The sequence below is a fragment of the Nothoprocta perdicaria genome, unplaced genomic scaffold, assembly GCF_003342845.1.
Source record: "Nothoprocta perdicaria isolate Ctin4 unplaced genomic scaffold, notPer1 scaffold_138, whole genome shotgun sequence".
In the NCBI taxonomy this organism is placed as follows: domain Eukaryota; kingdom Metazoa; phylum Chordata; class Aves; order Tinamiformes; family Tinamidae; genus Nothoprocta; species Nothoprocta perdicaria.
The window spans coordinates 1,260,830-1,285,970 of NW_020454516.1; the positions used below are offsets into that span (position 1 = coordinate 1,260,830).

At 43.3% G+C, this 25,141-nt stretch overlaps 1 protein-coding gene across 2 annotated transcripts in view; it reads left to right on the forward strand.

Moving 5' to 3' along the window:
* The first annotated feature begins 313 nt into the window (after nucleotides 1-313).
* The window catches only part of PELI1 (pellino E3 ubiquitin protein ligase 1), a 37,362-nt gene continuing 12,534 nt past the window's right edge, over nucleotides 314-25,141 (forward strand). Inside the window, exon 1 of one of the 2 annotated variants that reach the window (XM_026034001.1) lies at nucleotides 314-342. The gene's annotated coding sequence lies outside the window, so the exon portion shown is untranslated. Of the gene's footprint in view, nucleotides 343-10,700; nucleotides 10,749-25,141 lie in introns of those variants that run through there. The other variant, XM_026034000.1, reaches the window with a different exon arrangement.

Consider the following 25,141-nt stretch of genomic DNA (forward strand, 5'->3'; position numbering starts at 1 on the left):
TATAATGGCATGCATTTATAAATGTTTATTATAKACAGATGTGCCTGCGCCTATGGACTACAGCGCGCGGACTACAGCCCCCAGCATGCCCCGGGGCGCGCGGGCGGGGCGGCGCGGTGACGTAGCCACCGTCGCCCCGCCCCTCGGGGGGGCCGAGCGCGGCGCCGCCGCCGCGCCAGAGGGTTGGCGGTTGGCGCGGCCGTTGCAACCGTCGCAACCGTCGCGTGGCCCGGGTCTGTGGAGAACGGGGCTGCTGCCTCGCACGCACGCGGACCGTTCATCCCGGCCCGCCCTCCGGAGCCGCCGCCACGAGGGCGCCCCTCCGCCTGCTTCCCGCCTGCGGTGAGTATCGCGACTGTCGCGACAGCGGCGCCGCGGGCCTGCCTTCCCCCCCGGCCTGCGCGGGGTGTTCGCTGCGCTTTGTGCTCCGCGCCCGCAGCGTCGGCGCCGTTTTTTCCCTTTTTCTTTTTTTTTTTCATTAAATTTTCCTTTTTTTTTTAATTTTTATTTTTTTCCCCGATTTTTTCCCCTCTCGTTTCTCGCGGCCCGCGCTCCCCGGCGGCGGAGCCATCCCCGGCCCCTCTTTGTCATGAACCTCACTCTCCTCAGCCCGTGCGGGGGAGGGAAAAAACCCCAGCAATAATAATAGCATTAAGCGAGCAGCTCGCTCGCTTGGCTCCGCGTGGGCAYCCCGGCGTGTTCCCTCGCTCCTTCCCGTTTTTTGGGGGAGACGAGGAGCGTCCCCTCAACTCCAGCCTCCATTTAGCGCAGCCCCCGCGCCGTGCCGGAGGGAGGGAGCCGGCGGCCGAGGCAAAACAAAGGGCGGTTCTGTTCTGCCGGCGACACCCGCAAAAGCGGCGCGGGAGGGCCGCTTCTTTCCTATTTTTTATTTATTTTTTATATATATATATTTATATTTTTTTCCTCCTCTGGCTGCTGTGCCAAGTTATTTCGTGTTGATTAATTCCGGAGGAAACAGATAATTTGCATTGTGTTTTTTTTTTTTTTTCCTTGTGTGTGAGGGGGAGATCGGTGCCGTGTGGGATTTCTCCTGTGCCCCCTTGGCTGCTTTGTGAACGGGCTTTGGTGCGGTGCAACTTTCACCATTTTTGTCCTCCCCCTTTCCTCTTTCTTTTCACCCTATTTCGCATAGTTAAATAATGCGGTATTTAAGAAGAACTAGCAGCATAGGGAGCTGTTGTTTTGCGTGCAAAACCGCCGGAGAATATTTTAAAGGGCAGGAAAGAGTAGTTGTCTTTCAGTTGATTTTTATTTTGTGTGGGGTTTTTTGCTCTCTTTAAGGAGGCATCCGATATTTTAAAGCAACTGTTACGTGTTTTTCCAGCGGAGACTTGCTATTTTTATTTTAATTGCCCCCTCAAAAGCTGCAGTTATTTGGCCTCTGCAAGATGCAGCTTCTAGAAAACATGCGAGAATAAAGTAGTTGAGCTSTAAAGCTCTTGTTCCTGCCATTGTGTCTCGGAGCCCACTCGCTTCTTTGTTGAGCCCCCTGGCTTTAAAATGCCCTAGTTGGCAAGTAAAATTACAAAATTTTTTCAGCTAATCTCAGCCAGAAAATCAGCCTTTGATAAAGTAGTATTTTTGGTTATTTTTTCCTATTTTTGAATCAACATTAGAGGGGAGGAGAGCCAGGGCAGGAAGCTGCTTCCGGTTTCTGTTCAGCAGCTTTTCTTATTTTACAAAGAAAAAGGTCATTTGCAAATGACCTGTTGATGATATGCCTCTGGTCACTTTTTATGCTAAAAAAAGAACAGCTAAGTAGGAGAGTGAGAGTTTTCCCCARTGGATTGCCCAGATTTTCATTTGCACGCGTGCCTCATGTCTGTGTGGCTTTGTAGTAATTTAGACCATTTCAAACCCCCTAATGCAGTGGCCCAGTCCAGAAGTCTGTGATGAGCACTTGCTCTCCCCCCATGTTTCCCACCTCCAAAAAAGCCTGATTCATTGAAAATTGAAATTAGAGCATTTCAGAGATGTGTAGGATGGGTATAAAAATCACTAGTTGCTGTTGAGGTTGTTACTGACCATGTAGGCAGCYTTACGCATAGATTCTAGCGATGCTTAGGCATCTACTGGATACCTTAGTACGTTTAGGTGTCTGCTAAGTCTGATTAACTGGGAGCACCTACATTATGGTGAATATAGTTTTGTGACGTCCACCTAATGCATGTTTTAATTCCCCTAAATTGCCAACTCCATACGTGCCTTATGCGCCAGGACTCATTTCTGAAGTGAAAGTTGAGCAACTCCTCCTACTTTAATTCAAATGCAACTTTAGAGGTCAGTGTTAATGTGAAGTCAGTCTATTTAAAACCATTGTGTGTTTTGAGATTGGTAATGGTTTCTATTAAGAAACCCAGAATGGAAAACAGGCTTATTACACTTCAGGATTTATGTCTGGTGACTGTGTGTTTGTAGATGCGAAGTAGAATATAATCTGTTTGCAGCCAGTGGTATTTAAAACTCTTGCATGCAGTGAACTAGTCACATGTATATTTTTATTTTAAAATTCCTTCTTAGGYAACAACTTTGAACAGAGCAAAGCAGAGAACTGGCACTGTTTGTAGTTGCTAACCTTGGCCCTGATCTAAAAAAAGGAAGAATGAGGGTGTTTCATTAAAAATCAAACTCGCTTTCAAATGCATCTGTGTAAGCCACGTTACAGAGGTGATTTGGAAGCTCTTGCAGGGTGCCTGTAACTGAAGTGCTTGTTCCTGGTTGGTCACTGTGCCTGTCTCGTAAAAGCTCTGACTGTAGGTGATGTGAAGAGAGCCCAGCTCTCTTGCTTCCAGACATTCATTCCTTAATCTTCCGATTCACAAGTGTGCTGACAAGATTGTCAAAGGAAATGACGGCAAAGAGATGGCAAAGGAAGTAGGTCAAGCACTGCTGAAGTCTGCTGAGATAGTTCTATGGAAAAAAAGTAGCTTGTTTCCATCTGATCTAGTTTGTTTCCTTTCAGTCTGCCTGTTACTGGAGGCACCAGCAAATCTCATTCTCCTATTGCAGTCCTCCAGTTGTACTCAAATTCATATATTGCATCCCTACTTGCGTGCGGGTAGCCTCTCAGGATGGACGGCCTCGTGGGGAGGAAGCTAACTTTGCCATTTGCTTCCTAATCTGAGGTGTTGATTGCCCCCGGGTAGCGTCAGGGCGTCCTGTATCTCCCAGGAGATGGGGACAGTGTGTGGATTTGATTTCTGTGCTTGCTGCTTTGTGCTCTTTGGCTTTATCCACAGCCTCCCACTTTAGAGCCTAAAGTGGGGCGGTATCATAGTACACTCCTACAAAACGTAATCTTTTTAGGCGACAGAATTTATAGTCACGTATGATTGTATTGACAATAACCTGATCTGCAATGAAACTGCAGCCTTGCACTGTGTCTTTTTTTTTTTTTTTTTTTTCTTCCGAATAGCCTGTATTTATAGCGTTTTGGAAGTAGGTATTACTTAAGGTAGGCAGAGGTGACTCACTGCCTTGCACAGGTGAATGCCTGGCTTATCAGCTAACTGCATGAGCACTCTGCCATGGGCCTCTGTGGCTCACCCTTGTCATGTGCCTTTGAGCACCAGGTGAGTCTAGCTGTTTAAAATGCCTCTTTTGGAATTATCTTGTAGTTATGGATGTCAAGTGTTTCATTGAGTCCAGCGTGACAAACTGTCTAGGCCTCTCTCAAGCTGGTGTGCAGGGAGGTTTGTTCTCTTGCTGGTGCCCTGTGCTGAAGGGAGGTGATCACCAGCACGGGTCTGGCTCCCCAGCACTGCCTGCTGGTTGGCGTGCTGGGAACATCCCTGTGAGGACGTGGTGTCTGAGGACACGGTGCTCGGGATGACCGGGTCAGCATTCCCTGACTGTTTGATTCATGCCGAGCAGAGGCACCTGAGTGCAGGCATTTGGTTAAAGATTGATGGAGCAGTCATTGCTATGTAGGAACATGAATCAGCTCATGAATAGATAATAAAAGTTAAGCTGCTGGCATTGCTTCCATGCTGTTCAATTCAGTCATAGTCATTTGACTGTCCCCATTGTATTTATATAAATGGTTAATTTTAGGCTCCTGTCCTGTGTTGTATGTGAGAGCAGAGTGGATTTGCGGTGCATTTCTGGCCACTGTTCCGGGAACTTGTGGCTGGAAGTCGACCTTAATCTTCTGACGGAAGGTAAATGGCATCTGTTAGAATATGAATAGTCAAAACCTTTTACTCTGTCCGAGTACTTATGTTTTTGTTGGGAAGAGGATTCCTTCAGTACAGGCTGAGCTTGCAGTGTTTCTGTGTTCACAGCAGAGCAGAACCCTGAAATCCATTGTGCTGGCTGATGCAAAACCTCGGTATGATCTCCCTTGCTGTTAGCTATACTGTTATGTCAACCAGATGTTTCTTCTGTCCTGACTCTGTTTGCAGCAGCTTAATTGCATAAACATGTTGCCAGAAGGAGAAAAACRCTCTTTTTTTGGAGAAGGGTTTTAATTTTATAAGGATATTTAGGCTACCGAGGTGCTGATCCAACCCTACTAGTTGAGGTGGACACAAACGTATCAATGGACTACCCAAGTGACAAGGTTAAGCAGCTTCAGCCTTTTGCTGAGAGAGCTTTCCCTAAGCCTCTTAGTTTACATTTTCGGTGTTCAAGGAGGCAAAAAGAACTTTTGTCACTAAATGCTGCATTTCCGTTTGTGGTTGGTGATGTTTGCTATAGTGGCTGGGGCTCTGCCTTGTAGACAAGCCCCTGATGTAGCATAGAGATGAGCAGCAAGATCCAGTAAGAATCAATTGAAATTAGATAAAACATAATTGATTTGCAGTTTTTTAAATGTAGGATGGTTGATAATGGGAGTAGCCTACTAGAGGGTGCTATGTTGTGTATTGACTGACTTTATTTTGTTTTTTAAAGAAAAATTGATGCATTAAAATTACTTTCTAGATGCTTGTAAGATAYGGGAGTGGAACACGTTGTTAAGTAAGGGTCTTCAGGTGAGAGTTTATGGGAGATAGGGCCCAAATCTGCTTAGCCAAAATTTGCTTTAAGTAGATCRCGATAAATGGATCACTATTTCCACTGCCAATTGCTTCATCTGCTTGGATGTACTCTAGCCATTTGTCTTTCCAAGTATGTAATATTTCTGTAATTATATAACATTTAAAAATACTTTGCATGAGCTGGGATCCTTCTTGTCCTCGCATCATGGCCTAGGTTGGGGATAGTAAACAAAATTGAAGAGATTGACTTTTACATTTTTTTTAATAAATTTAATAAATTTAATAAATTTTTTTAATTTAAAAAATGGGTATTAAAAGGGGCTAAATCACTTAACCTTGGTCAGCATCAGGGAGGATGTTTCCTAATAATTATCTTTGGGATCAGGGCACATGAACTGGTGTCTCTGGGTTAGATGGAACTCGAGACGCTTCCATTCAGTTGGTTGCCTTAGAGGTAATCAACAGCCCAAGTCCTCTGGGATACTCTAGGGCACTAAACCTATTTTGGCCACTAGTTTAGGAGTATGAGTTTGTAGGTCATTTTCTTGTCTTCAGATCATACTTCTCTGACAGTTGTATGTTGTCCCCAGAATCTTTTATTTTCTCTATCCTGAGTTGCCTCTGCTTTTGAAGGTCAGGAGTAGTAAATAATAATGTCTTTATATTCTTGTAAACTTGAGCACTTCATCTGTATTTTCTTCATTCTGAGATTTTTTTTTCATGTTAAATTATGGAAATAGTCTCTGAAGAACTCCTAAGAAATCTCAAGGCTCCTCTTCTCTTAAGTATTCATATGTATACTGCAAATTTGTCTGATGCTTTCTTGATATCCCTTCTGCTAATCTGAGGCAGTTGCATTTCACTACACATTTTTTTACAAGAATAAATACTGGTGGTTTCTCACAAAGTTCAACTGGGAAAATAAGTAATGTTTCTTTTGCCATCTCATGCAGTTGAAGTATTTATTTGTTGTGAGGTTAGAGGAAAAATCTGAGATGCATTACACATGGAGGCTTTACTATCAAGTAACTTGCTTCCTTTTAAAGAACTTGTTGCTCGTTTTCCTTCTGTAATGCACCTCTTGGGATAAACTGCTAATTCGAAAAATATGTCAGTTCYGCTCCTTCCCCCCTTGTATTTTTTTTGTTTGTTTGGCTGTAGTTTGCCTGTTCCCTGAACTACTTGAAATACTCCAAGGAATGTTTAAAATGGAAGAAAATACATATATCTATGTATTCGAGTTGCTGTACTTGATTGTTGTTGTATTTTAATGGCTAATGGAAGATTGTTATAAACTTCATTTGTAAAGCAAAGGAGATTACAAGGGCCTCAACCCTTAGCATCTCAAGTCGGCTGTGTTTTTTCTCTTAAGTATACCTCCTTTGTGTTGAGTTTGAGTTTTGAAAAGAGAATATAACATGCTGCTAATGATGTCAAAACCTTGCTTCTGATGGAAATGGGAAGATTTCATCACATAGAGGAAACGTATTTGCTTTTCTCAACTATTTTCATGTTCGTAATCAAGCCTTTGGTAATTCACTTTGTTTTCACCCCGAAAATGTCTTCGGCTTATTCTTACACTGGAAGTAGATTTTATTGAAAATTAGTGCTGTCTGTGAATGAAGAAGTATTTTTTAAAAATTACTTTTTTTTAGTCTTTCTGCTATGTAGTGCAGAGAATCAGAAGGCAACCAAGTAGGCCCTTTGGTCTTCATTGCTCTTTTTCATTTCTCATGTGATTATTTAAGCAATTTTGGGGTGGTGGTGCTGACATTTCAGGTAAGGATGGCACTTCTGGTCCAATCTGCTGTCCCCACATCTCTGAGATGGAGAGCAACACTATAACGTTGTGCTGCACACTGCATCGGCAGAGCCAGGTCCTATCGCAGTGTGTGCTAGTTGATAGTTGATCCCTGCATCCCGCTTTGACTTTCGTGGTCCAGTTGTCCCCTTTTGATCCTTACGGTAGGAGGAACCATCGTACTAGGTCTTTGATCTTTTCCAGTAAGGTAGTTGCTGTGCTGCTGGTAGCCCACATCAACTGTGTCAGCACTACATATGCCATGTACAGTACCAAATGAAAATGCTGTTAAGGAACACAGAGCAGGGACTGGTAAATGTCGCTGTTAGGACCATGAGGATGCTGTAATAAAATGGGAAATAGGGGACATTCGTGCATATAGAGGGAAGTATTACAAGCACTTTTCTTGCATTTTTTTGCCCATGTAACTGGAGAAGAGCTCATGTAAGTTGGCAGTTCCTGAACAGAAGCAGAGATAGAAGCTTGTTCCAGAAGATGAAGGGTTTACTTTTAGCTTAGAGCCAGGAGGGACCGGTTGAGGGGAGAAGTGAAGAGTTTATGTCATTGATGGGCATGTGTAGCCAGTATTGATATTTTTCAGGCTTCCTGAGTCCACAGGAGCAATTATTAGTAGCCCCATTTGGGTCCTGGGCTTGTTTTTCTGTCTTATTTTACTAAGAGTAAGGAGCTCCCAGGTGCATTGACACTTAATTTGCTAACTTTTGGAGGCTGCTGTAGAAATGCAAAGTGGTGTTTAGCTACTAATCCTTACTTTAAGGTATGTAATACCAGTACTTTCAGATATTGGTATTTTGGTACTAATGAAGTACCAAAAAAAAAGCTGCACTATCAATTTATTCACTCAGTTTCACAATGTGAATTCTATAAGCTCTAATTTTCCGTTTCTCTCCTCCATTGCACCTGTTTTTTCAAAGTATATCCTAAGGTGACCAAGGGACTGGTCATGTCAGAACTTTTCTGAGACACAAGCCTGATGATGAGGAAGCCAGCAGAGTGGTTTTGAATGTGGGGAGGTGTTGCATCTGCTCGTAACCTTTGTCACAAGTGGAACAGATTATAAGATGACAAAYGTTGGCTTGCTGCCAACAGACACATGCTCAATTCGGTATTTCCCAGGGCATGCCCATCAGACTTGATACGAATATACCCTCAGAAAGATCACCTTGATTTAATTTTTGTTCCAATGCCCAAGCAGAAATGGTCTGGCTTCTCGGTTCTTTAAAGACTAAGTGCTATATTTCTAGCTCTTGGCAGACATTGTCCACGAGTACTGCATGTTCCATTGGGCTTGTGCCAAATTTGATGTACTGTGTGTACTGAAAGCATCAAAACCAGACTCACTTTAATTTTAGATTTTACAGCTACCATTATTGATTTTTCTTAGAGCTGTTCCATCCAAACTATTATTTTGATTTCTTTTCCCTTTGGATTTGAGGGAGTCTTTATTTGTGTTGCTAGGGTCTGCTTATGTGAGAACTGTAGATCAGACCTACAGTGGCCAGGTTCTCAATTTATAGAAGATAATTGTGTGCTGCTCTGTCTGCAAACTCCTGTCTCTCATACTGCTGCGTATGCTGGGACTAAGGGTAGTTTTGTAGACCAAGTCCATCAAATACCTTTTGGGAAGCTTGGCTGTCATAAATACTTCAGACCAGGTCAGCTAATTSTATTTTTTATAGTGCTAAAAATTCAGCCGGCTTCTCTTTTGCAGTGCTTGTACACTGTGCAAACAGAAGTCTGTCTGTAAGACCTTGACCTCTGAAGGGGGAAAGGCAAGGGAAAGAAATGGAGCGCAAGTAGAAGTTACAGTAGACAAAGAGAGGAAGGAAATGACGGGGAGAGAGCACAGGGCATAGTTCGAGCAGCCCTTCACGCACGCTGGGTTGTTCAGAGCAGTACAGTCAGGGCTGGTGATCCCTGCCTCACAGCTGTATCTGCTGCCTTCGTATTCTGGCTACTCCTCTTTTATTTTACCCCCTGCGGGGCCAGGTAGCTGTGCGTGAGCATGACTGGAGGCCAGGTGGCTCCTAGCCATAGAAACAGAGCAGGATTCCCTGCCATTGTGCTCTTGTGGGAGGGCATGGTGCTCAAAGGAGCCTGTTTTTCCTCCTYCTCCTCCGCTTTTTGCTAGCTGGACTACCCCTCTTTTCATTAAATGTTAGACTAGTCTGGTTTCTGTTTTGCACTGTCACCTTCTGCTGGTGATGTTGGAGTCAAGTCGCTCAGCTCTTCGAAGAAGCACCCAAATGGGGAGTAAAGGAGTTTCTTGATACAGAGAGACTTAAAAATTGCAGGAATTTCCCCAGTCACTATCAGCAGTAGTTATTCCAAGTGAACTRTGTAGGGATTTCTGGTTAGCCTTAATTATGGGCTTACCCTGGGCACCAAGGGCTTTTTGCTTGACTCGACCTTTATGCCTAMGAATTGAACACATCTTTACATCCAAATTCAGTTGTCCAGTCTCAGGGATAGTTCAGATTTAATTAACTTTAAGAATGATGGTTCATCTCTGGAAACATGACTTTTGCTTAATATTTGCAGAGCATCCTAAAGATTCAGAAACTGTGTTTTTCCATCTTACTTTTGTCTTCTCATCTGTACTTACTACCTGTGTGCTGAAGTCAACTGTGGCCTGTTCCATTTCTGCAGCTTATTTGCCCCACAGTGCTAGGAGATGCCTTCTCAAATGACTAGTTTGCAAGAATATATATCTCAACAAAAAGTTTTGTTACAGCAGCTTGCTTTGAAAGTGTCTTGTATTGATGTTAGTAGACAAACTATGTTATTTATGGTTCCCAAGAGTGTTTGGATAATTTTTACCTTGGTAAAAACTGTGATAGTGTAATTACCTTATGGAAAAAATTTAGAGGAGATGACTGGACCTGGTAAGATGGAATAAAAGGCTATTTCAAGATTGCTTTTGAAACTGAGGCAGAATTTAAAATTTCTTGCAGTGCCATGGTTATTTTCATGCTGAATTTTCACACATCCTTCATATAAACTAAATATTAACTCTTAATGGGGACACTAATCAAAATTTCCTTTTGCTGATGAATAGACCTTTTGTTACCTAGCAGAGCGTAATAAAATACTAAGGTTAAATAGAAGAGTGAATATAAAGAAAACAAACCCACCCCGAAGTGAAGAATATGGATGATKAAGTGTCAGTTTGTCAATGAAATTGTAGAATAACACAGTTGGGAAAGGACCTCTGGAGGCCTTCTGGTCCAAGCCAGTCCTCTACCCCTTTTCCCTCGTACTCATAGGAGTTTCAAGTTAAATCCGACTGTTTCATCCCTTTTTGTGTGATCTCAAACAGCATCACGCCAGGGCGTCTGCTGGCAGTTCTTACCTGCAGTTGTCTCTCTTGTGTAAACGTAAAACTTACGCTTACCTTGGATAATTACAGAGCAGAGTTTCCCAGTTTCAGCAGAACATGATGATGAAATGGCCTGACTGGTAACTCGCTGAATCATTTCAGACAACCCGGTACTCGATCTGCTCTGCACTAGAAACATTGATTGCACACAGGCATATGCTGTTTTGAAAGACATGCTATTAACTGAAAAATTGCTTTTCACAGAGTGTGTTTTTTCTACTAGACACCAAGCCAGCGCTGAATCTCTGAGAAACAACTGGTTAGAGTGGCTGTGGCCAACAGGTAGCTTCCCCAGCGGACAATTCTCAATTGGTGCTGCTAGCCATGTGGTGCTAATGTGGATGGGACTTAACCATCTGGTCTTGCTCTTGCTTTTTCTCACAGCGTTGAAAATTGTTGTCGTGTCTCCACTAGCAGCTAACTGATCTGAACCGTTGTTGACAGCACCGTCATCGGCAGGTCTCTTGCTCGCTGCGAGCGCCCCTCTCGATTATGTATCGTAAATCCAAGTGGAAGTGCGGTTACAATCTTGCGGTTCTCGGACCGGGTGAGTTTATGTCTACGCAGCGCGTAGAACAAACATTGCTGCTTGCATCTGATCTCCTCCTGATGAAAACAGSTGAAGAGAGAATCCAGTGACACTCGTGCATCTAAAGGCACCAATTGTGGCTGGTAGATGCACTACAAGCATCCATTAGAACTGTCTGCTTAGGTGGACTTCTTTTAGAAGTAAACTTTTTATTTACCTCTTAAGATTTCATTTGAATTAGTTGCTAGAACCATAAGCATAAATAAGGACAAGTGATATTAGCAATGTCCTATTTTTACTAAATTTATCTGTATTTTTGCTCTGTAAACCTGTTTCTGTTGTTTGTTTTTTGTTGTTTGTGTGTTTTAAGTTTTGCATTGGACAAACTCTCTGGCACTGGATGCTCCTCTCCAACAACGACCCACGGGTTGTATAAAACCATGCCCACAAGCAGTTACGTTGCAAAGATACCTGCTACGCCATACCAAATTGTCATGAGGTGCAAATGTAGCATTTCTGTTGCAGGCTGTGTTTCCAGAGCCTGTTGAGCTGCTGTAATATTTCACTGTTACTGAGAGAGGTGTCTTGCACGGGTCCCTGCTCCCTAGGTCCAGTTTGTGCAGTCTCGCACCCTTCTTTGCTTCAAATCTGCTGACTAGAATTTTTCCATGAGCTGACTCCTCTTGCTGACCTGAGAGAAACTAATTGCAGGGGTTTTCCAAAAGGCACAAAGAATTAAGTCTTCAGGTTTGGCGATAGACGTTAGACTGACTACTGTTATTCTAGCCTAGTGGATGGGCTTAAAACTCCTGCTTTGCTTTCAGTGACTTTGGAGGGTGCATTTAGGGCTTGTTCTTTGCCTCAGCCCTCTTGTTCAAGGGCAACAGCTGCTGCCTTCTCTCACAATCACTCTCGTTTCACCAAAGTGAGAGCATCAACTTTTTCGTGCTCGAAGCAGTTCTTGTAGTGGTGGGGAAACAAGGAAGACCACCTCAAACACAATGGATATGGTTAACAGTGAAAAGACTTTGATGTACAACTTGGAAAGTGTTTTTATTTTTACATCTTGGTGGATGGATGCCAGTCACAGTGTTTTTTTCATCATCAAGGATCTTGCTACTTCAATGGCTGCTATTTTTGTTTAAACTTCCAGAGTCTTAAAATTGCCTGAGCAGCCTGTATTGGTGATTAACAGCCTGAAGTGTTTTAAGTACAGAAAACCCCACTACATCTTCTTTGGGATGAACCAGCTGATTTGAATTCACATCTCTCCAAGGGTCTGAGAAGCTGTGGATTCCACTGTGCTTCTTGCTTTCCTGTCAGGTTTCTATCCTGAGTGAAATTTTCATTTCAAAATTACTTAGCTTTGGCACTAAGTTTCAAGGGGAATCTCAAGAGCAGATACTGCACAGTCTAGAGCTTTAATCATACTGTAGCTGGGAACTTTGTTTTATCTACTCAAAAGTCTCCTCTTGCAGTGAATAAGTTTCCATCTAGTGAGCTGCAATGTGCCAGAGAGATCATGTAGTGCTCGAGTATTTGCATGTAAGCCAAAATACTCACACCAGATTTTAGCATTAGCAAGAGTCGTGGGACCAAGGCGTTAGTGAAGCTGATGGCTGGAGAAGCTTCATCGCTTTAGACAAGCAGTGCACAAAACTGCTGTACCTGATACCGAGCATTGTTTCTGGCTGCGCTGTAATTATTTGCAATGTCTGGGGCTTATCCAAAATCAGGACAGTGATTTAAATTACACACACAGCCTGGCTCTGCTCTAGCGCAGTCGCGCTTAGGTAGGCCGATAGTGATCTTGCTTACGTGGTTAACTTGGTTGCCTTCAGTGCAGTTGTTCCTTGCCCCTGCATAGTGGAGCATAGGGTTTGGTGAGGTGGCACGAGGTAAACAGGAGCTGAAGGTGGCCTGCAGTTTCTTCCTAAATATGCTTTTGCTGGATTTGCCTTTGGGAGCATGTCTAGAAACAATGCCTGTTGCCGATGAGCACTGATCATCTGCTCAGCAGATGAGCTGAACTCAGCTTTATTTTTTGCGCAACATTGTTAAAGCTTAAAAAAAAAAAATTAAAAGGGTGAGAGAACACACTTCTTGCTACATTACTGTGCCAGGAAATAATCCTTCCTCCCTGACCATTTCCTTAGCTGTTCCAGCCATCCTGTGATGTAGCATTTTTTTAATAATGGCTTTATATAGATTTTTCTTTCAACTAATAGTTTTGGCACAGTTTAAAAAGCCTCTGAAAGAAGGAGATCTTGCTGCAGTTTTCTACTCGGGGCTAAGCTTACAGGCTGCGAGTACTTTTTAAAATTTAATTAAACATATTTGGAGCCTGCTGAGCTTGCAAATAATTATTCAAAAGGCTGAAGTTTTGTCAAAGGATGCTGTCTTGTGTTCACAGAAGTTGTTTTAGATTATGCTGTGTCTTATTAGTGGACAAGAGATGCAGTGTCACTTCCAGTTCACAGAAAAAAGTATTTCCTGGGATCTTTGATTCTGCTTGGCTGCCACTTCAGTGGGAATTTTTATTGTAAGATCTTGACACCTCTTTGCTCTGATACTGTTGCTTAATTTCTAGATTCTCGCTCTTTATGTGCAAAGGTAAAGATAAATCTTGCTTTCTTTAATGCATACAGCCATAGCTTTATTCTTTTGGGACTGGGTTGTTTTAGTATTTCTTTTTCTTTTTATCCAGTTGGTACCTTTTATTCACACTTTATTTACATGCTTTAACTTTTGGGAAACCCTGATGATTTCAACCTGGTAATTTTCAAGAGAGCTGTAAATAATGTGGGGATGTTTGAGAGGAAAACGGATCGCTGTGATTGTCCTAAGCCTTTCGCTTTGCCGAGCTGCTGGAGGGTGATGTGCAAAAGACAGGTCTAGAAATAAAAGGGAACCCCACAGCTCTCTAACTTTTTCCCTTTACTGCTTGCCTTGATGCTGTCCTTACCACAGAGACCCAGAACATGTCAGTATGCACCTTTATTTCCACATTTTGACTTGTGAAAATCCCCAATGTGTAAGTATGGGCGTGCGTAGGTGTAATATAAACTGTAAAAATAGCTTTCAGGAGCAAAACTAAGTAAAAATGGGCAGTTAGTCCTAGTTATTAGCGCTTATGTCCATAGGCACTTTGCTGTGGAGTTAAAGTGTAGCTGACTGTTCTAGTTGGACGGGTTTTGTGACTGAGGCTTTGTAAATCAGTGCATTTGTGCTTTTTGTCTACGATGCTTATATCTTACTCCTAAGTATTTAGAAAGAAATCTTTAAGGCTTTTATTGCTCCTCATTTTATTTCTAATGTGGTGTGGGTCTTTTCTAATTCATTAGATTTGAATTATGCTAATATATAGGTATATATCTGATGTTACTGATACAGAATTTGTTTCTACCCTATTATTAACCCATACTTTCCCAACAAAAAAGGTACTCAAGTCAAATTGGTTCTGAACAGGCTCTTTAGAAAAGATATTCTTTTTGTCCRTGTTTTTTTCCTCCTGTAAAAATGAAATGCTCCTTCTGAAAAGAAGAAAGCCTCAGTTAGTTCTAAAGTGGTCACTRAAAAACACACGTGTGAAGTAACTGTTTGATGGGAAGTAGCTGTTATGTTGGTCCTGCGGTGTTCCAACTGCTTCTGGAGCCGTTTGAGCRGGGCTAGGGCATCATTATCTGCTCTTCTTTTCCTCTTAGCTCCTGCTTTCTTTTTTTTCTTTTCCCTTCCCAAGCTTATTTTCTCTGACCAAGACGTTTGTGTCACCATTGTAGTGGAAACAGAAATGAAAAGCAGCAGCTCTAGTGGAAGCACAGCTTCTTAAATGGAGACAGATGCTTTACAAATGTCTCGAGGTGACTGAGGGGAAAAAAAAAAAACCCCTTTAATCTGTTGTCCTGCCTCGTGCTAGAGCTGGAAGAGGTCTCCATGCCAAATCGCCACTGCGTCTCCCCTGCGACCTGCAAGCAATACCAGACTCTGTAACCTGAAAGCTACATCCAAAAAGCAAATCGGAGGCCAAATTTACCCTGTCCATCTGCAATAATTATATAGTTCAGAGTTTATTTGGGGGACACGTAAAATTCATGCACTGCTGTCTGCGAAATACAGAATGACTTCAGGATTTAAAGCACATCAGTGGCAGTGAAGCCAGAGAAAGTGATTTCTTTCCTTCATTCTTAGTGAATATGTATTATTTTTATAACTGGTGGTGAACTTGCCAGAGTCAAACTGAGTGCCAGAAGATTTTTATGAGCTTCTAAGTAAAAAACTCCCTTTGCAGATTTGCAGTGAGGAATGCCCCCATGCCAGCTATTGCAAAGGCAGCCACTTGTCCTGTGAGTTGTGTCTGCTGCTCTGCCTGACAAACTATTAGCCTCTTGCCCAGTATTTTATAAACTCCTTCTGGTTTGAGTGCTGAGACTGACTATATTGGCTTTATAGTAGTGGTAGTTCTTCAGTGTTATTTGCTGCATGTTTTGGGTGGTTGACTACTTGAATGGGCTTGTTTAAATGTTTTCTCTCCTCTAAAATTTGCATGGGTTTAGGAGCTTGAACGTGGTCAGACATCCCTGCTAAGTCTGGCTGGTAACTTTTTAACATGTGCTAACTTGCTGACGACTGTTCATAGCCTCTCTTACATGAAGTTTCTCCTCTGCAAATGGGTGATGGGAGAGATCCTTAAGCAGGAGAGTCATGGCAAATAACAGGGCAAATGGGGCAGCTTTCYGCAAACCTTTATGAATACGTGCAAGTGAGACACAAATGTGCTCGCTATGAACAGCTGGTAGCAATTTAAAATGTTCATAAGCAATATCAGCCCTGAGAGAGGCAGTCTATCCCTAAAAACGCACGCAGATTATTTCACAAGGGCCATTTTTTTTGCAATGAATCAATCTGCACTTAACGGTTGGCTCAAACCAGAGCAAGCGGAATTGTTCCACCATATCAGATTACTGGTAACTTTCTTGCTCTAAAAAAGTGGAACTCCACGTTTCTGTAGTACCTGAGATGAACTTGATGGCAGTGATGCCCAAACAGTGTTTTTCTAGTAGCCTGTAGAGATATCTGCAGCGCACACGGTGCAGAGCAGCGACTTCAGTCAAGCTCTTCCTCAGGATTCAGGAAGGAAGAAATCTGCATGGAATCAGCCAGTCACATTAGTTAGCAAATGTGCTGTAAATTATATGGAATTAATTTCAAAGCAATGTTAAATGCTGCTTTATTTCAGATAATCTGAATTGTCCCTTRTTTTAAAATCATTTAGTCGTGGTGCTTCTACCTTTGTAGGCTAGACTTCCACGTTGCTTTCTTCAACCACGCACTCTCACAGGCAGCAAAAATAATTAGAAATGGTGGGAACATGCTGTGGTCACAGTAAAAAATTCTGAATATTAAAAAAAGGGTTTTATGTGCACCTCGCGCTGATGGTATATGCAAATACCGTCAGAGATCTTATGGTTGTAGCTGAAGACCATAATAACTCTTCAAAAAAACAMCAGTTGCCTTATTCAGCTGGATAGTGTCTCTTGTTTGAAGTGCACATCCTTTGTCTGAGTGTGCTTAGCGAATTGTACGTTTGGAAGCTTTCCAACTCCAAGGCAAAATGTTAAACATAACAATTTGCTTAGCTCTTAATTAAAATTGGCCTGTATGGTAGCACCAAAGTCCCTTGAGTCTCTGTAGGAGAAATAGAGCATCTTATCTCAGCCTCCTTGGCCGAGGTGTTCTATCCTCAGCTCTTCTTGGTGAGAATGCCCACTATGATGCCAAATGTTACCCAGAGAAAAAAATATATGGTAGTTTTTACTGAGTTGCATTGGGTCACTATTTCTGCCAGCATTGCTGTGGCGGTATTTGCTTGGCTTTCTCTTGTTTAATTACAATTAATTTCAGGAAAATTCCTAAAAATGTCCTTTTACACACACACACACACACACACAAAAAAAAAAGGTTGTATTTCAAGTTTTGTTGCTTAGCTACATTTCGAGTTGTGAAAAAGAGCCAAGAGTTCCCACCAGCTTGCTTTGCACCTGCAAAGAAGAAATTGGATTGCTGTGTTGACCAAAGAATAAAATGTAGGGGTAGCTTCCCTAGCAATGTTTTCTTTGCCCCTCTTTGAGAGCCAGCTTTTACAGTGTTAGATGGTGATGCCTACACAGAGGCAAAGAGGTGTTGGCTGCATCTTCTCGAGTGCAACTGCCGGTTTATTTATRTAAGCAGCAAACCTCTTATCCAAATTGGATTAGAAGTGGGAGAAATAAAGTCCTGCCACTTTTAGATATGCCAAGTCAGGCATTGCCCGTGGGATTTTCAAGGAAAACAAAAGATGATATAATCAAATACTAGGGGATTTTTCTCTCTGAACAATAACGGAGTAGGAACTGGTAAGTGAGCTAAGGAAGCTGGAGGGTGAGGAGGCCTATTTGAGCTTGCTTTGCTTTGAGTAGAAGGCTGTTAATGTGGAGATTTAAGCACTGACAAGTTAGATTGTGCTGGTGTCTTCCCTGTATTGATAACCATGAAAGTACTAACTTTTTTTTTGCTTTAAAAGACAGCTTGCAGTGTATTTTTGGTATTTTAATATCCAAGGTTTRCTACCCAAGTACTTGAATACTTTCAAAATATCCAAATTTGAAGTTCCTACGTGGCAAGGTCATATGCAGGGGTTAGTAGAGCAGGATGGAGGCTCCCTAGCACACTTTTAATAGGAAATGCAGATTAACTGCACTSAAAATAGTGAATGTTGGGAGTGTAGTAACAGGGTGGTGAGGAATTTGGGACAAAACAGAAGGGACACTTTCTCCTGGAAGCTTGGCCTCCAGGATCTTTCTAGATGAAAAGGTAATTGCTTTTTTAAGATGTCCAGCTGTGTGGTGTGGAAGCTGAGAATAAAAATTACGGCGAATAGCTCTTAAACCTTGTTCCTGATCAGASTATTTCCTAGAGAGAGTGCAGGGCGAGGGGAACTATCAGCATGGCAGCGCTGAATATTTCTAGGTAAATTTCTATAACTGAGTAAACCTCTGACCTTTTTTTTCTAATCTGTTTTTAGCTTCATCATGAAGCAAAGATCTGTGGCACTGCTAGTGAGTGCCTTGACTTTTGTGGAWGAAGTTTTTGGTCAAACAGTCTGACCTTGTAGGAAAGGAAACTTTTAGCAATGCAGCCTCTTGCTATTTCAGTGCCTTCAAAGATTTGCAAGCAGCAAAAAGTACCTCTTAGAAATGAATTTGAATTGGGTCTCTGTTTCTTAATTTTTGGGAAAAAAAGAACAGAACAGCTTGAAACTTAGAGAAGCTGAGTTTGGCTGTCGAAGAAGTCAGAACTACAGCTAATAAATTCTTGGAGGAGGTGCTAGTGCGTAGCCTGGGTTAATTGAACTTGCAGACACAGTGTTTGGCTTGGAGAGTTTTACAAGATTCAGGGGAAAAAAAAAAATCATTTACAGTAGCAATTTCCAGGTACCTGGGAAAATCAAAGTTCAGTGCCTTGGGAAGACAACTGATGCATTTGCGTGTTTCTGAACGTGTTTCCTTCAGGTGATGTCTCAGTTTTCATCCTTTCAGCCCTGGATACTAGGGGCCCAGCACTTTTCCAGAATAACCTGAAGCATCAGAAGCTGCAGGAAGGGCTATCTTAAAAGCCCTTTGCTTTCAGAGGATCTTTTTGGACTTGTCACTGTACCTTGAGCTCTGACCTGGAAAGGTTTTCATGTTCAACAGGCTCCGTGGTCACTCATGGGTCACTGTGGTCATTGGATGGTAGATGTTTCAGAGATGACAAATCTATTTTGAAGGAGAATTTGCTGTGGCTGTGGAAATTAAGATTCAATTTAAAGACCTCTCTTATTTTCTCTGCCTTCCTATAAATTTGTCTCACCAGCCCTTTCCAAGTCCAGAGGTGGTAGCGTGTGGAGGATATCATGAAGCTGAACATTTGACTTGTCACGGTGGCTTGAGGCTCAGCAAATTGTCCTGCCCTGGAAGCTGCGCATGAAACAAGGGATCTTTGTTTGCTTGGCCCTTAAAAGAATTTTAGTTCTCATTCGGCACCCCACGGTCTGCAAGGGATTAGGTCATTTCCTTCCCTCCTCCTCTTCCTGCAGATTACTTGATTAACTTCTCTATTGTATGCTCTAATTAGCATGTTCTTGGCTTCAGACAGCTTTCTCCCATTTTTAATCTCCTTAAACAGCGTAGTACAACTTAAACTCTATAAGCTGGGAACTCCTTACACAGCGATTACCTGTGACATAAGGCAGTGAAAGGTGCGTCAGAGGATGGGGTTAGCCAGTCAGCAACCTTCCCTTTTTCCCCCATACACCCTCCCTTAGATTCAAGGGGCTGCTGTGACAGAATTCATGCTCTCAGAAGCATGAGATGTTTGTCTGGTATCGCTGGCTTACAGCAGCGTTCACCCACTGACTCGATGGTAATAGGGTTATGGCAGTTACAGTGCACAAGCAGGCTGGAGGCTGAAAAGCCTAGATGGGTTTTTCTCAGAARCTGATATATCCAATATTCAGTACAGAGACTTTCCCCTTAGGGCCACTGAGGATTTTGGGTTAACACTGGGTTAAACTGGCTCCTCAGACATCTTAGCTGTCTATATTCAGAGATCCCAACATTAGCTTTTGTCCATATTTGCAAGGCTGTGCTCTGGCTAGAAATGTGTTCCTCCTCAATGTTCGTTTTGAATGTCRTGTGAAGTCATGAAATTCTATCAAAATGCACAGCATCTGCTTGTGAGTCACATATAAAGGGGTGTATCGTCATGTTCTTTCTTTAACAGCCTCAAGGCAGGAGCCTCCCCTGCACTGAAGAATTGYTTCATGAGATTAGCAGTGATATCTCGTGCTCCAGACTCCAGCACCTGAGTCTGGCGTGGCTGGCAGCACCTCTGCGTAGGGGACAGTCCAGCACCCGGCTGGTGACAGCACACGTGAGCTAGTGCTGGCGGCGCCAGCGCCGTGCGCCGCTCTTGCAGCTACAGTAGAAATAATTAAGTGTTGCCTTTGAGAGTAAAGGACAATGTTGACACACGAGCAGATGACTAGAGCAGGGCTGTGAATAAGCGTAAGCTGCAAAACAAAGTGTTCGAGCCCTCGGGAGGATGAGATTCTGAAACAGGCATTTGCAGTGTAGCTGGGGTGAAATGCACCCAACCAAGCTCTGCTTTCAGCCCCAGAGAAGCGATTTGGYGGAGTACCGGTCTGACAGCAGGAGACTGAACTCCAGAGTGTCCCAGGTTGCTGAGCTGAGAGTAGGGGGTACCGAGATGGATGTGATCTGCGGGAAGGAGAACGGGGGTAGGTCTAGCCGCCTGCGGCAGYGCGTTAGGATGAATGAGTCTGCATCAAACCCCAATAGCTTGGGGTGTTTGCGCACTGCAGCTATGTCTGATTGCAACATAGCACTGTCCATGGGTGTATTACCTTTGTCTGCACCACCTGAAAYGCATCTATGAAATAAAAATAAAGGAGCTGTTCCAAGCAAACTAATCCACGTGCTGCTTTTCACAGTAAGCGTTCTCGGGACAGTGTAGCTCAAGTGTTGTAACTGCTGTGACATGAATAATGCAGGCTAAGAGCGTCCCTACCCGAGTAACTTTATCCCTGGAGTAACTTACACCAGTGTAGAGCATCTTTTGTGCCACTGTGACCATACCTGTTTTGAGTGATACAAATGCAGACCTGATATTAAAACTCAACCAAAAAAAAACACTTAACTTTGGCTGAAATGGAATAAAAGCCATAACTCTTGTGTAAGGCTAAGAAGAAAACATACTGATGGGGGAAAAATAGGATTAGAGCACTCTGCCATCACCGTGAAAGGTGCATTTTAAGGTCCTAATAGTTATCAGCGGAAAAACCAGGTTCATGTGCCAGTACAGTGAGGTAGTTGATTCTGGCAGGGAGGAGAGCAGAACTTTAATCCTCACGTGGCTCAATGAGCTCCTGGCTTTAGTGACGTAACCAATTCAGGCGGTTCCTGTCCTCTTGGCTGTGCGGGTGCAGCTGGCTTGCAGAAAAACCCCACGAGCACTAGGTAGGAAAATGATTTGGGCTGTTGGGGGCCGTGTGAGGTCTGTGCTGCGTGCGTGGTTTGCCCTTTGGTTTGTTCCTACTGGTTCAGCAATCCTCCTCCTAGACTAGATGACTAGAACGGCAGTTAGGATCTGTGTTCCGTCCATTCTGCCCAGAAGGGGAAGCCCAGAGAAGAGCAGAGTAAGGGAGCGTGCGTCTATCGATGCTTCTCCAAAGCTCTTCACAATGTTCAGCRGCCTGGGGCGCAATGACTTATGGAGCAAAAATGGTGCTTTCATGCTTAATAGTTTTCATAGAAAATATGTGTCTTTGAGCCTGCATTTATTTTTATTCTCTAGTACAGCCTATGGCAAGGAGTTCCATGGTTCACTTTCCATACATGCGACAGAATCATTTCACAGCACACACAGTTTAGAGGGGCTTAACACTGGGCTGTAGGTTGAAAAAGGGGGACATCCTTTTGTGCATCTTAGTCCCACTACAGATGTGATGCAAAAGAGGATGAAAAGGCCAAATTTGTGCTCGCAACCTGCTTGACCTGCTGAGAACCCCTGTGCAAGGCCGCGATGCAGGCAATGTGATAACTCGGTTGCTGGTTTGTGGCTTGTGCATTAAATGAGCTCCCCTTGGCACGGCAAGCTTGGAATGAGCCCTGACACATGCAGCCCTGTCTCCCTATGTGTACATCCTATAAGAACCAAGTGTTAAGGAATCCTGGCCATGGGAATGTGGCACCMGAAAGCGGCTGCACCCAGGTGAGTGTAGATATTCCCTATGTGCCACCTTCTCTGATGGGAGTGAAAGCAGGGCTAGCAATGCCTGACGTTTCTGCTGGCTTAATTCTTACTGTATTAAGAAATTGTTTTTGTGGAGGAGGTGAGGAAAGCTAGCTGAGCTAATAAGCGCTAATTAAAAATTWAAAAAATATAGCATGCCTGGGTACAGTTATGTAAGACGAGCTGTGAAGGAAACATTCACAGAGAAACACTGTCGGCATCCAGAGAAGTGCTGGGATTCGAGCAGCGCCGCTTGCAGCCCTCTCTCTGCTTCCTTTTCCCTCTCCTGATTCACGGCGCGGCGACAGGGCTTTCCCAAGGGTGCGTGGCACGGCGGCACTCGCCTCACTTCCGCAGGGCCCAGCCCGCCCGCGTGCGTCACCTCCAGGACAAGCACCCGCAGCGGCGGGTGCCCTTTGTGCGTTTTGGAGCGTTTCTTCTACACGATGGAAAAGAAAGTACTGAGAATACCAAAATATCCCGGTAAGTGCCTGGGTGCCGTTGCTTTTCTCTTCAGATATATTGCTTCAATCTTTCTTGTGAAGCCTCTTCCATTGCGGTGTTCTTTTAGCGGGAAGCTGATAGTTTTCCAAGTGAAATGTGAGAACAGGCGGGATGGTTGCAGGCTGCCTGCCCCGCGAGGGGAAGGTACCCAAAGTGCAGGTTACACGAAGGGTTTTGTGTCTCTAACAAGTGTGGTTTACTGGGTGTTTCTATGGTGCAAGCAGAGTTGCAGAATGCCTGTGCTCGGGCATGAACTCCTCATCAGTGCATGTGTGGAAGCTGGGCTCTTCTCGCCCGCTTGCAACGACTGCGTGGGTTTTGGCTAACATTGTCTGGTTTGTCTGAAGGCTGTAAAGACCATAGTAATATTAAAGGACTCTGACCTCGAGGAAGTCAGAAATAAAAACTGCCTTTGTTCCACATTTAGAGTTTGAAACAACAGTCAAGATGCAGGTTGGACCAGAAACTTGTGCAGAAAGCTGCAAATTAGGCTTCCTAAGAGCTCCTCACGTGAGTTACTTGTAAGCCTGCTGGTACAGCAGGCAGAGCTCTTAGTCGGCCCTGGTGTGGCCGTGTGAGGTTATATTTGGTCACAGCTTGATCTGAAAGCTGCCTTGGTGGACATGGATGGCAAGGACTGTAAACTGCATGTGGATGTAGCAGTTTGTAACCAGGGGAGAGTTTTTTCCCTTGGCTAATTAGGGTTATAGATAACAGTGCAGTGACAGCTTTAAAATAGCCACCTGGTGCTAAAAGACAAATGTTTTCAGCTTCCCACACACAGTCTGAATTGCATCATTTATAACCTGTAGGAGGGTATCGTGGTTTCCTCAAGGGAAGATCAGCTGTTACTTTTCATAACTGGAAAAAAAATGTCAGATTTCTTTCAGGAGAATATTTTCAGAATTGGTTTTTGTCAATCTATAAGAATGGATCATTATCTGTTACGTAAGGGCTTCTCTTTAGCTCTCATGTGCCTGGCAACCTTCTGATCTCATCCCCGSCAGTTGAGAATCACAGCGCTGAAGTTTGTAGGACCTTGAGCTGAAGCTGGCCCRGCTACGTGGATGATTTTTCCATCTTCTGGGAAGGAGTGGGATTTTTGAGTACTCAGCAGGTACAGGTTTCGTATACGAGCCTATAAGAGGAGCCTTRTTCCAAAACTTGGCCCTGCTCATTACACAAAGATGTCTGTCTTCACTGCACAATTCCTGGGTTTCAGAAAATTGCTGAGGACTCTACAGATTCATTTTGTTATTTCTCTTCTGATGCTCTCGGGACACAGAAGCAGATATTTTTGCTTGTGTTGTTTTATGTTCACTAACCTATGCAGGAAAGACTGTTTGCCCGTTTCAGAGTTTGACCTTGTGTGGGTTGTAGGGTTTTTTCTCCTTTGTAAAGACAGGAAAGCACTGAAAATGAAGCGCCACTTGTTTGTGTATAGTGTATGACTAAGCTTATTTAGATTTTAAAGTAAAGGTAAACAGTTGCAAACTAAGGGAAGAATAATGCATACAAAGGCAAAAGGCTGGGCTGCTGTTGTAGCTCCCAGACCTCTTCAGTATCTTTTTAGGTGATAGAAAACATTTCTGTGCAGCAGGGGAAAATGAAATATCCTTCCTTAGATAGGTAAAATAGCACTACTGATGCAAAGCAGCAGGGATTCTGAATACATCATTACACCTTTCCTATACATCTATGGTAGAGAGTGCAAATTATAGACRGAAGCTACTGGATATCCCAAGGGCAATATAAAACCTGCAGAGCCTAAAGCTCCGGGTATGTCCATGGAAGAATACGGCTGTTTTTTTTTTTAAATTTGAAAACTGAGAAAAATGTGGGAATTATGGTTGGTAAATCAGTGTTATGTGTTTTGTGTGCTCTTCTTACTTCTCTGACTACTTGTTGCCTCTTSCTCCTTCTAGACTTGCAACTATTCCACGTGGCAGCTTTGTCTCTCCAAGTTGCCTTGGCTTTGATATTCCAGACCTTAAGATCAGGGAATCAAGATCCTCTTTGAAGAGGCAAGACAGCCCTAGAAAAGCAAATACAGTCCTGAAATAGTGTGTGTGCAACAGGAGAGCTTGGTTTCTGATCTTGCATTTGGGAGATTGCCTAGTAAAAGTTGGTTGGGTGACCAAGGAGCTTAAGCATTGAATGGAGACTGGCAGGTTGGGTCCCCTTTGTGTTTGGTCAGGTTGTCACAATTCCGTCTAGATGTTCAAAAACCAGTTTAGGCTTTTGCCTCCCAGTAAGCTTAGTTCATAACAACTGGCAAAATCTGCAGAGAAGAGTAACGTTTTATTTCTTTAGCATTAATGGAGGTGTTTCATCTGTCTTTTGCTTCTTTAAAATGTCTGGAGCTACCTAGAATGAATTACAGTCCTAGAATCGTTTCTGCCAGGAGATGGTCTGGGGGATCTCCTGGTCTGGCCCTAGAGGGGCCAGGCAGGTTTGAAYGTCTCCAGGATGGAGATCCCACAGCCCGTTAAATTTTGCTTTCCTAGCAGCTACTYGGAGTTTTGTGTTGCAGTTTCTGTTGCCTCGTGCCCTGTCAYTCCCTATCTCGGACAAGAGTGGGGGTCCGTTTTGTCTGTACCCCCCTGGAGCTAATACAGACTCACYGAGCGAGGGAGCTGCACGTGAGAACTGCAAGGGCTATAAACAGAGAACGGCAAATAGCAAATTGTACTCCAAGAAAGAGGAGCTGTATTACGCTTTTTCGTATAAACCAAAAAAACCCCCAAGCCTTGGAATACACAGCTATAGAACATACAGCAGATTATTATATAAAAATGGGGAAATGCACGTTTTCTGCATTTGAATCAGCATATTTTAACTTACTCATTGACAGAGGACTTCTTTTTATACTGTGGAAGTGGTTTTTAATGCAGTATTTTAGAAAAGGGCTAGTCTGGCGCTAGCTGCAGTTGCTAACAGCCTATAATGCTGGCTCTGTGTTTAGAAAATGATGGTAATTTATTACAAAGAGACTTTTATTCTAGTATTTTTAGCGCACAGTAGTGTTTAATGAATCTCTGCTTGAGCTCATTGAATTTAAGGTTCCCTTCCCCCTG